Raw genomic sequence first — 11,854 nt, 5'->3', positions numbered from 1 at the left:
ATCATAAGCAATGTTTCATTGTACTATGTTTAGTAAATATATTATTCAATATTCCTTTGAGGGGGTGTCTACTTTACTATGCTATATTCTACTCATGACACTTTAAAAGTTTTCAAATGAAAGCTCTTTTACAAACTCTTCTATTAATAATGATATGGTGGTGGTCGGTTCCAACTCATAGCAACCCTACATAGGGTTTCTGAGGCTGTAAATCTTTATGAGAACAGACAGCCTCACCTTTCTCCTGCAGAACGGCTGGTAGTTTCGAACTGCTGACCTTGAGGTTAGCAGCCCAACTCATAACCACTACTACACTACCAGAGCTCCATAATAATGATATATTATGTATATATTATATTATAGATATAGATATGAGAGAGAGAGAGAGTCCTAGTATGATGCTATGAGACTGAACTGACTGGATGCCACTTAACAACAACAAAATACACACACACGTTTATGTCTCTCATCTAGGATATCCAAAATCCTCAGAATCAGCATATAATCCAAGGCCCATTTGTAGTATAGCCACAAAGCTCTGTTGTTGTTGTTAAGTGCCTTCGAGTCGGTTCCGACCCATAGTGACCCTGTACAGGGTTTCTGAGGGTGTAAATCTTTACGGGAGTAGAAAGCCTCATCTTTCTCCCGCGGAGCGGCTGGTAGTTTCGAACCACTGACCTTAAGGTTCGCAGCCCGATTCGTAATCACTACGCTACCAGAGCTCTCATTTCTCTGGTAAGGTCTCAGTCAGCTATAGTTCATTAAATAAGTTGTTTGAGGCAAATTACATTTTAATTAAACTGCATCATCTGACATAAAAAAAAAAAAAAATTCTACTGCAGCAATATAATTTTTAAAATCCTAGCTAGTTTTAAAGCACTACTTCCTTAATCTCATATAGCCCTGCTATGAATATACAATGCACATTGTATTCTATACAATAATAGGAGTTAATAGTATATCATTGCTTAGATGGGTTTTTTGTTTATTGAACTATCACATAAACATCTTTCTAAAAAGTGGTTTTAACTGTAATTTGCTCATTTTGCAGGCATAATATACCATAGTTTGGGAATGAAATTTATAGTTCCTGGGAAAAGGTGATTCTTTTTAGCATATTTCAACATCTGTAGAAAAACCTAAGGTTGCCACAGACAGATCAATCATAGAGGCTTAAGTATGTAGTTAGTGTAAAAGGTGAGGGGATGTTTTATAAAAACTACTTCCTTCACCCCAAATACTACTGGAATCAAAGTAAAAGCTGACAATGATTATGGAGGTCATTTAGAATCTGTATTTTCTGGATACCAAAATGTCCCACTAAAGTGTTTCAAGTGTTGCTTTGGAGAATTAAGGTAAAGTTAGAGTAAGAATACATAAGGCATCTTTCAGTTCCCTAACCTTTGCTTTAACCACAGACCTCAACAATGATATATTAATCTTTCATAATACTTACACATTCCTACACTATATATTGAAACCTTCAAACTGCTCAAGTTTGCAGCTGTGATTTCTTTAGGGACAGCAATGTTTTTCCAATTATTTTATTATATCACTATATATGTACCCATGTAAGGAGCGCTAGTAGAGTAGTGGGCTACAAATTGGGCTACTAACCTCAAGGTCAACAATTTGAGTCTACCAGCTGCTCCACAGGAGAAAGATGAGGCTTTCTGCTCCAGTCCAGATTTACAGTCTCAGAAACCCTATACGGGGTCACTAGGAGTCAGAACTGACTCCAGACTTACAACCACCACCACCACCATGTACATGTGTATGTGTGTCTCCAACTTACAGCAACACCACTGTGTCAGAGTAGAACTTCTCTATAGGATTTTTAATGGCTGTTTTGTTTTGTTTTTTTCAGAAATAGATTACCAGGCATTTCCTTGAGTCACCTATGTGCAGGTTCAAACACGTAACCTTTCAATTTAGTGTTAACCTGAAAGAGTTGATCATTTGTACCTACTGCCCTGAGTGGCAAGTGGGTGGGTCCATTTGTCCTTTCTCTATCTATATTTCTTCAGTGCTGCTCTTATGATATAAAGTTAAAAAGGAAATGGAAAATAAAACTCTGATACTAGTAACAAGCATAGACACGAATTATAATGCAGACATGCATTTAAAGTGGGCATGTAGAAATGTTCATTTTAATTCCAACTGAATACTTTATTGGTGGAAGTTAGACAATTGTTTAGTCCAACAAGATAGGGAAACAATGAAAAAAGGAACGTGTGAATGATACTGTGGAAAAAATGATATCAAATACTATGTTTAAACAATAAGATAGCATTTAAAATGGTAGGTAATGGAATACAAGCCTTCTTGTAATGGAAAATTTTGTCTTACTACATGTAAATGTATTATTCAATATTCCTTTGAGGGGTGTCTATTGTACTATGCTGTAATATTCTATTCATAAGACTTAAAAAATGTTCAATGAAAGCTCTATTCCAAACTCTTCAATTAATGATAAAGAAATCTAAAGCCTGGAAAAGCCAAAAAGACTTAGTGGATATAACAAGTGTCAATGTATTTCTAGTGCTTGACAGTTTGTATTTGTAGAAACATAGCTATGCAAATTAGGAGAAAAATAAAACCAGATTAATATCAACATTTTTATGTGCAGCCAAATGTTCATATATTAAAATTCAATCCAGACAGTAGCTAGGTTACATGCTTTGTAAAGTCACAGAAGATTCGATTTGGAAAGTTGGAAGTCAGGTAGCTTATCCAGTACTTAAAATCTGACTGTAATATTAATCTTACTTATTCTTCTCAGCCTAAAATTCATTTTCCCTGAGTTGATTTTCACTGATGTTGCATTTCTCAGTTCCATGTTATGCATATTTAGTCTTCCAGAATGCAGTTTTATCTTGTCTAAAAGGCCAATTTTTTAACAAGCTCTAGAGACTTTCCAATAGGGCAAAAGGTGGTCAGTGGAACAGATTGCACTGCTAGAATACATTAATTTATTACTGTAATCTTCATTTGAAAATGTGTGCTTAATGACCTAGGAAAATGTTGCATGTATCCAAGCACAGGAACAATAATTTACTGGCAGGCAAATTTCACGCTACCATACTAACTCTAAAATAAATGATTCCAACATGCATATGGAAAAAAAAAAGACAGATGAATGAATTTAATTACAAAGGAATTAAAATTTTATTTTGAATCCTCAAGTATACACACCTCATAATTTTGAGAGCATAGGCATGTAAAAATCATGGAATCTTTTAACTTTAATGAGACTTTAGAATATTTCTAACCTTTACTCCTTATTTTCTACAAGAATAAACTGATGTCCTTGATGAAGGTCCAACAGTTTGTTATGCATAGAACCATGGCAGAAGAAACCTTTGCCCTCTCTTTTTCTACTTAATAGTTGGTTTACCAATGGGGAAAGTTCTTGATTCAATATTCCATAAAATTAAGTTAATATAAATATTGCATAGTAAAAGTCATTCAACCTGGCAGGCTACCAGCTGTAGATAACTGTAGAAAAAAAACTTTCATATATCTTCACTTCAAGTTCTTTATGATGGAAACAATTTGGAATGTTTCTTAGGAAACCACTTAACAGATCATACAAAGTTCAATACACAGTGGCAGTTACACGATCACACCCTTTGATGACAATATAGAAATATTAACTATCATTATTAAAATATTTGGAGACTTTCCTTTTTATGGTTTTAGAAGGGTCTAGGTAAAGTATGAGGAACAATTCACAGGGAAAGATGTTAATATTATAGCTTTTTTAGGATTTGTAATTAAAAATATAACATTTTGCTTCTATATACTATAAACTAGATGAAAATAATTAAAATTACATTAAATGATACTGTTTTGAAAACTAATGCCTACCATATTTTCCAACAGCACGTAACAACAAAAAAAGAGTTACTATAAAGAGCACTGATGGTACACAGGATAAGCACTGGACTGCTAATGGCAAGATCAGCAGTTCAAATCCACCATCCGTTCCTTGGGAGAACGATGAGTCTTTCTGTTCCTTTAAAGATCTACAGACTCAGAAACGCTATACAGGGTCACTGTGAGTCAGAACAGATTCTATGGTATTTAACAACAACAATAACAGCACAGTTTCTGATATAAAGTTGAGTCCTTAAGAAATATTAAAGTGAAAAAGTCCCCCCACTTTAATTTAAAAAAAAATTACAGAATTATGGGAAGACTGCCATTTTAAAGAAATACATATAATTTTTGAGATATTTGAAGGGAAAAAAAAAAAACAAAAAACCAAAGAATTACTTGTTAAAATTTCAGAGATGTTTCCATTCTCTACTATCTAAGGGAACATTGCAAGATGAACCCAGTAGCTCTGATTTCATACTTTTTTTTTTTCTTCTGTCAATTTTTTTGCCCTCAAAATGTCTGTCATAAGAGCAAGTTGGACAGTGTTTATATGCCTTGCTCCCAAGAGGAAAAGAAATCTGTGATAGCATAAATATGACTATATCACTAAGAATGAATTGTATCTTCACCTCTACTATTTTCCCTAGAGTGGCCCTTAGATATATGCCTATTTTTACTCTTAAAGATCATAAAGCTCTCTGTTTAGACAAAAAGAGGGCTGTAGATAAGAAGAATTCTACCTCCTCCTGAGAGGAAGAGACCCTACATAGAAGTTAATCGTGTGGCTTCTTTCCATGTATAAATGAGGGGTAAGCAATTACTTATATGAAAATATTTCATTATGGTCATATAGAAATAATGGCTATCACTATTAGAATTTTTGAAGACTGCCCTTTTCTCATGGCTTTAGAAACATAAAAAGAGGAAATGGACAGGATAATAAAACTAACATGACGGTAAATTTTAGATAATTTTTCTAAACAATTTGTAATGGCATGTTATAGCTGTATATAATAAAGATGGCAGAAACTCAAGGGTGGACTTCTTTGATCTTCAACCGACCCCATTAGCAGTTTAGAAAACAAATCCATCCATGGTAGCTATAAATAAAGATATAATCATGCATCAAGTCCTATTTTTCTTTCTATGTATCTCATTTGCTTCTTGGTCTTTATTAAGTGGTGAAGGGGTCTGCCCTGCATTTTTTAGCTGAAGATTATAACAAGATAAAGGTCCATTACCTTCACCAGGAGACTTCTCTCCCAAATGAGCTGTTGTTATAGTCATTTGTCCATATTTCTGCCTTATTTATTTCCTCAAGACTTAAATATAGATACATTTCATGTTTCAATGCTACTAGGAAACATGAAGATCATAATCTACAACTTCAGATTTGAAAAAAAAAAAAAAATGAGGCTCAAATTGTATGCCTTGTTTGTTCATTCTGTTTATTAGCAGTGGCAACAGAAATACATGTAAACTCAGTTCTCTTAAGTTTCCAGATGATAATTTCCAGAACATAAATTTATAAATCTATATAGACTCAGCTGGAATATTTACTGATGGATCACTCCCTGAGGAGCTGCACTGATAAGCCGGGTGGCATTATCAACTTTTAAAGTCACTTTCATTGAAGTAAGAAACTGGCAAACATTTTAGCAAATTTGCACATAAAATTCACATCTACAAACAATAAACACTAAAGCTGATCAAGTTTTAAAGTATTATTAAAAGCTCATCTATAAATATTCAGGGAGATATTTAGATAGGTAGGTAGGTAGATAGAAGATAAATAGATATATAAAATAAAAGCCTCTTTCAAATAATAATTTGTGTTTTAATCTGATATTAATTGAGATCGAAGACTTCACATAAAAGAGAAAATTCAGTAGATGCATTGCCATTCTGCTATTTCTCAGGACACTTACCACTTGTCAAATTGCTGTATTTGGAGTAAGTACAACCATTTACCTGGCCAACTAAGTTTTAAAACAACAACAAAACTATAAGTAATCCTTTTATATTTTCCTGGCTGTACTTCTATTTTTCAAATTTCAATTGTGTACAATAGAATACAGATGTCAGATTTTTCTACCCATTGGAAAGTGGCTACCAGACAGTATTTTACATGTGACTTATCAAGCACTCAAAACCACTAACTAAAAGTGGTTTGTGTGGAGAGGGTTTGGGAAGAAATAGGCAATGATAGAACAAGTTTGGTAAAATAATGATAATTATTAAGACTTCGTGACAGATACATGACAGTTAATTTTAACATTTGAATTTAAGTTTCAATGCTACCAGGAAACATGAAGAAGATCATAATTTATAACTTCAGATTTGAAAAAAAAAAAAAAATGAGGTTCAAACTGTATGACTTGTTTGTTCATTCTGTTTACTGTTCATTATGTTTGACTTTACTGTATAAACATAGTTAGCAAGTTAATAGCAAGGATGTTTCTTAAATACTCTGGAAGGGGAAAATATGAATGCCTATATAAACAAAAGCTCTCACTGACACTCAGCCATACTTAAATTCAGTTAAAATAAATTATTTTTCTTGATCCCAAAGCTCATATTAATTAAGTGTAAAGTATGTATTAGCTCTTTCTTCAGCTGCCGCTAAGGTGCTTGGTTCTTCTGAGAAAACTAAGGCCGCATTGGGGTGAGGCCCTCACTTCATCTGTGGACTGGCACCATGCCCAGTAGCCACCAGCCCAGCACTCCCATACCATGGCCTCTGTGAAGCTCACCTGCATCTACTTGGCCTTCATGCTGCACAATGAGGTGACCCTCACTGAGGACAAGATCAATGCCCTCATTAAGACAGCGGATGTGAATGTTGAGCCTTTCTGACCAGGCTTGTTAGCCAAGGCTCTGGCCAATGTCAACATCGGGAGCTTTACCTGCAATGGCGGGGATGGTGACCTGCACCAGCAGCAAGTGCTGCCCCAGCAGGTGGACCTGCCCCCTCCACTGCGGTTGCCCCAGCTGAGGAGAAGAAAGTGGAAGCAAAGAAAGAACAATCTGAACAGTCCAATGATGACATGGGCTTTGGTCCTTTGACTAAATTCCTTTTGTAACATATTCAATAAAAAACTGATCTTTAAAAAAAAAAAAAACACAAACAAAGCTATGTCTTAAATTTCTGGGCTCACTGACTAATCATTCTCAACAGTCTCTTCCTTCTGTAAACGAAGATATTTTCTTTGATTCATCCTTTGTTCATTTATGTAAACACAGATATTTATGCAGGTGCACAGACTCTAACTTTATAGAAGAACTCAGTAAAATTACTAAGTAACAGAGAACCTGGTGTGTCCTACTTCTGCTTTACCCTCATGAGCTGTTTGACATCAGTCTATGACAGCTAAATAATGATGCTCAAAAATAACCCATTCGCTCACTGTTTCATTCATTCCACTTATTCAACAATCTATTCTTCAGTATGAAGTAAATGCCAATGCTAATGCTATGCTAAAATCCTACTACATAAAATGAAAAAGACACAATGTTTGACTTTACTGTATAAAAGTAGTTAGCAAGTTAATAACAAGGATGTTTCTTAAATACTCTGGAAGGGGAAAATATGAATGCCTATATAAACAGAGGAAGTGAAAATTTAACCAGAGATAACATTTTGGAGAAAGTATTTCTTGAAGATACTACTACTAACAAAATAGAACACAAGGTGGAGTAGGCACTATATGCATAGGGGACAATTTAAGGAAAAGCACAGAGAGGAAAACAAGATGCTGCATTCACAGATCCATACACAGTTCAGTTTGAATACAGCATAAAGTAGTAGGTATGGAATGACTACAGAAGAGGCCATAAGTCTAGCAGAGGCTATATAACAGAGGGTCTCCTATCACATGTTAAGGGTCTTGGAATTTGTCCTGCAGGTAATTAGAAACCAAATGTCTAAACAAGTAAATTATTTAGTCTGATTCCCATTTTAGATAGACAACAGTGGCCACTCTACTCAAGGTGGATTTCAAAGGGGAATCAGTCAAGGGCTGATGAGAGATTCTAAGTGCTTAGTATAGGACAGTGAATATAAGAAGAAAGGATTAACTTTTTAAAAAAAATAGTCATTTGTAAAGTAATCAGTATTTAATATTTAAGTAGATATGACAGGTAGGATGAAAGTGCAATAGGGAAAATTTAAAAATATTACTTAGAGTTTTGTTCATTTATTTTCAACTTAGTGCTCCAGGTAAATGATTGTATTAACTACACATAGAGAATATTGGATACTTTTAGAAAAATGAGTTCTTCTGGCGGTATTTTCTTAAGTTTGATATTATGGAATAAAATAAGATATATATGCCTGGTATTTAATAACTGCTCCATATATCCTACCTATGATTTAGGTGTATATTGTACATAAAGATGGAACTCACCAATAGCAAGATGGCTGCAAAAATTCAAAGACTAAATAAAAGGGCATAAGGAAGATGGAAATTGGGAATTTAGCATATCTAACATAAAATCCTGAAAGACTTAAACTAAGGAAAGTGTGTAGAGTAAAAATTAAGTAAGAAAAAATAACAGGCAAACAATCGGCTAATTTCAGATCTTCAGTGGATACCAATTTTGGGGAAATAAGACAGAAGGGGCAGTTTTGTATGTTTTTATGAGAGAGTGAATTTCACAGAACCTAAAGTAATCCTGATATAGCGTTGTGGGCTAATGCTCTGGACTGCAAAGTCATTTGAAATACAAGGTTGGTAGTTCAAGCTCACCAGCCACTCCTTGTGAACCCTATACAGGGTTGCTATAGGTCAGAAACCACTCGACAGTACTTAACAACAACAAAGAAGTAATATTATAAAGCAATATTATGAAAGAAGGAAGGACCAACATTGTAGAATAGAGAGGTCCAGTAAGAAAAGAACTGAAGAAGTATTGTTTATAGTCCACAAATAGTAAGTTAGCAGTGAGCTAATTCAGAAAAGTAAAATGGAGTGATGGTGATTGAAACCAGATTATGGTAGTTTTCACAGAGAACAGGCTAATAGCATGAAATAATTAGGTTAAAAGAAACTTTCAGAAAGATCTAATAAAAAAGGAGAAGGAAAGAGATAGGAAAAAGACAGTCAAAGAATCTAGAGATACATTCTGTGGCAGAGGTACTTATTTTGGATGTGGAAAACAGAAATATGTTTACAGAAGAAAGCTAATAGATAAGAGTCTGAGGAGCAGAGGAAGAAATAAGTTGATGGAGTGAGGACAAGAGGAAGCAAAAAAAAAAAAAAAAAAAGACAGTGTTGTTGCAGGCTTTCAAGTCATTTTGACTCATAGCAAATCCCACGTGACAGAAAAGAACTACCCCTTAGGATTTTTTTTTTTTTTTTTTTTTTTTTTGCTGTAATTTTTATGGAAACAGATCACCATGTCTTTTTCCTGCAGAGCCAATGGGTAGGTTTGAATCACAAACATTTCAGTTAGCAGTTAAACAGTTAACAGTTTGTGCCACCATGACATGCATTTTTCATATTTTATTGTTTGAAATACAGTTCTAATGCCTCTACAGTTAAACCATAACCTTCAAATAATATAAAACTCATTATCAAAGTTTAAACTATTTAATATCAAAACTATTGTTATCATGGAGACAAGTTTTAAAAGACATAAACTATTTTTGTTTGTTATTTTTAGGTGCCATCAAGTATTTCCCAAGTCATAGAGACCCTATGCATAACAAAAAGAAACACTGCCTGATCCTTTGCATGTTTGATCCCATTGCTGTTGCCACCGTGCCAATCCATCCCATTGGGGGTTCCATTTTTTCATTGACCCTCCACTTTATCAAGCATTATGTCCTTCTCCAAGGACTAGTCCCTTCTGACAATTGGTCTAAAGTGTGAAAGAGGAAGTCTTGCTATCTGACTTTTAAGGAGCATTATGGCCGTACTTCTTCCAACACAGATTTGTTTGTTCTTCAGGCAGTCCTGAAATTCTTCTCTAACACCATAACTCAAATATATCAATTCTTCTATGGTCTTCCTAATTCATTATTCAACTTTGACATGCATGTGTGACTACAGAAAATACTATGGCTTGGTTCAGGCACACCTTAGTCCTCAAACTGGCATCTTTGCTCTTCAACATTTTACAGAGATCTTGTACAGCAGATTTGCCTAATGCAATACACCATTTGATTTCTTGACTACTGCTTCCATGAGTGTTCATAGTGTATCCAAGCAAAATGACGTCTTTGGCAACTTCAGTCTTTTCTCCTTTTATCATGGTGCTATTTACCTGTCCATTGGTAAGGATTTTTGTTTTCTTTACACTGAAGTGCAACCCATATTGAAGGTTGTGGCCTTTTATCTTCATCAAGTCCTCTTCTCTTTCAGTCAGCAAGGTTATATCATATGCATGTCACAAGTTGTTAATTAGTCTTTCTCCAATCCTGATACCACGTTCTTCATATAATCCAGTTTCTTGGATTCTTTGCTCAGCAGACACACTGAATGAGTCTACTGAAAATAGCATGGTTTGGGTAGGACTGACATCTTTGCTCCTGAATGCTGTAAAGAGGCTTTGTGCAGAAGATTTGCCTAATGCAATCTTTTGATTTCTTGACTTCTGCTTCCATAAAAAAGAAAGACTATAGAAGAACTGATGCTTTGAGTTATGGTATTGGAGGAGAATATTAAAAGTACCATAGCATTCCAAAAGCTCCTTAGATGTAAGGATGGTGAGACTTCGTCTCTCATACTTCAGATATCAGGTGGGACTAGTTCCTAGAAAAGGACATCATGCTTGATAAAGAGGGTCAGAGAAAAATGGGAAGACTCCTAATGAGATAAACTGGCCAAGTGGAAGCAGCAATGAGCTCCAGAGTAGGTATAGTTGTGAAACTACTGCAGGACTGGCCAGTGTTTCATTCTATAGTGTATAAGGTCACTATGAGTTGGTACCCACTCAACGGCACCTAACGACATATGTATTGAGTAAGTATGGTGAGATAATACAATGCTAGCACACACCTTTCCTGATTTTAAACCAATCAGTGTCCCTTTGTTCTGTCTGAACAACTGCTTCTTAGTATACATGCAGGTTCCTCATGAGGAATACCCATTTTTCACTATGTTTGTCATGATCCACATAGTCAAAAGTCTTTGCATAGTCAATAAAGCACAGCTAAACATCTTTCTGGTATTCTCTGTTTTCAGCCAAGAGCCATGTGACATCAGCAGTAATATCCCTTGTTCCATGTCCTCATCTGAATCCAGCTTGTACCTTCTGGTAGTTCCCTGTCCAAACAATGTTGCAGTCATTTAAAAATTATCTTTAACAAAATTTTACTTGGAAGTGATATGAAGAATATTGTCTGAAGATTTCTGCATTCCTTTTAGTCACCCCTCTTTGGAATGGGCACAAATATGGATCTTCTCCAATCAGATGGCCAAGTAAGTGTCTTCCAAATGTCTTGGAATAGATGAATGAGCCCCTCCAATACTGCATCAGTTTGTTAAAAAATTTCTATTTGTATTTCATGAATTCATGGAACCTTGTTCATTGCCAATGCCTTTATTGCACCATGGACTTCTTCCTTCAGTATCACTGGCTCTTGATTGTTTGGTACCTCTTTAAATGTTTGAACATTAACCATTTTTCTTTGCTACAGTGACTCTGTCGTTCACTGCTATTCATAAAGTATTCAGTGGCTAAACATTTAGAAGTAGTCTGCCTCTCCTTCTTAGTCTTTCTTACTCTGGAAGCTCAGGTGAAACCTGCCCACCATAGGAGTGCCTGCTGATTTTTAAAATACCATCAGCAACGTAACAGCAACATACAAGTCATCGCAGTACAACACACTGACAGATGAGTGGTGGAACCACTTTTTGGAAGACAAAAATTATTAAATCTGTCTTATTTGGCCTTCAAAGATGAGCCCAAAACTGTGACACTGAGCTGGCCTAAATGAGAAATTAGTTGCCTACTTTTTTTTTTTTTT

The 11,854-nt window shown here is 35.1% G+C and overlaps 1 protein-coding gene and 1 pseudogene across 3 annotated transcripts in view; one reads left to right on the top strand and one right to left on the bottom strand.

Moving 5' to 3' along the window:
• The window catches only part of ROBO1 (roundabout, axon guidance receptor, homolog 1 (Drosophila)), a 1,434,915-nt gene that overhangs the window by 313,460 nt on the left and 1,109,601 nt on the right, over positions 1–11,854 (bottom strand). The window lies entirely within an intron of this gene.
• LOC102836589 lies at positions 6,616–6,965 on the top strand (annotated as a pseudogene).

This window comes from Chrysochloris asiatica, unplaced genomic scaffold, assembly GCF_000296735.1.
Source record: "Chrysochloris asiatica unplaced genomic scaffold, ChrAsi1.0 scaffold00091, whole genome shotgun sequence".
In the NCBI taxonomy this organism is placed as follows: domain Eukaryota; kingdom Metazoa; phylum Chordata; class Mammalia; order Afrosoricida; family Chrysochloridae; genus Chrysochloris; species Chrysochloris asiatica.
Note: the sequence above shows the minus strand (reverse complement) of the source record. Positions and strands in the feature narration are given on the sequence as shown.